The sequence below is a fragment of the Bos taurus genome, chromosome 2, assembly GCF_002263795.3.
Source record: "Bos taurus isolate L1 Dominette 01449 registration number 42190680 breed Hereford chromosome 2, ARS-UCD2.0, whole genome shotgun sequence".
NCBI lineage: Eukaryota > Metazoa > Chordata > Mammalia > Artiodactyla > Bovidae > Bos > Bos taurus.
This window is the reverse complement of record NC_037329.1, coordinates 86,852,365-86,853,352: the sequence shown is the minus strand read 5'-3', so window position 1 is coordinate 86,853,352 and position 988 is coordinate 86,852,365. Positions and strand designations below refer to the sequence as shown.

At 38.5% G+C, this 988-nt stretch overlaps 1 non-coding gene across 1 annotated transcript; it reads left to right on the top strand.

The window, feature by feature from the left end:
• Positions 1-494: 494 nt before the first annotated feature.
• Positions 495-601, top strand: LOC112443691 (U6 spliceosomal RNA). Its single transcript, XR_003032099.1, has one exon. It is a non-coding gene; the product is annotated as a U6 spliceosomal RNA (small nuclear RNA).
• Positions 602-988: the final 387 nt, after the last annotated feature.

Sequence of the window (988 nt, the reverse complement as noted above, 5' to 3'; positions counted from 1 at the left end):
AAAAAAAAAACTACAGAAAACATTTTGTGGACAATTGGAAAAAATTTAAATTGGACTGTAAATAGGACAGTATTATTGTATCACTTAAATTTATTGGAAATAGTGATGATAATACAGTTACTTAGGGATGAAATGGGCTTCCCTGGTGGCTCAGCTGGTAAAGGACCAGCTTGCCAATGTAGGAGACACAAGAGATCGCGGGTTCGATCCCTGGGTCAGGAAGATCCCCTGGAGAAGGAAACGGCAACCCACTCCAGTATTCTTGTCTGGAAAATTTCATGGACAGTGGAGCCTGGCGGGCTGCAGTCCATGGAATCACAAAGAGTTGGACAAAACTGAGCGTGCACTCACAGCGATGAAGAAAAAGAAGAGATAGAACAATCAAGGAAAAAATCTAGCAGTTGATGCCTCCATGCCTGAAACTAGATGAAACGAGATTTTCTGCTATTCTTTCAAATTTTCTGTTAGAAATGATTTTCAAAATATAATTCTGGGTGCTCACTTCAGCAGCACATATACTAAAATTGGAACGATACAGAGAAGATTAGCATGGCCCCTGTGCAAGGATGACACGCAAATTCGTGAAGCGTTCCATATTTTTAGGCAAAACACTCTCCAACATACATCACAGCAGGATCCTCTATGACCCACCTCCCAGAATATTGGAAATAAAAGCAAAAATAAACAAATGGGACCTAATTAAACTTAAAAGCTTCTGCACAACAAAGGAAACTATTAGCAAGGTGAAAAGACAGCCTTCAGAATGGGAGAAAATAATAGCAAATGAAGCAACTGACAAACAACAAATCTCAAAAATATACAAGCAACTCCTACAGCTCAACTCCAGAAAAATAAATGACCCAATCAAAAAATGGGCCAAAGAACTAAATAGACATTTCTCCAAAGAAGACATACAGATGGCTAACAAACACATGAAAAGATGCTCAACATCATTCATTATCAGAGAAATGCAAATCAAAACCACTAT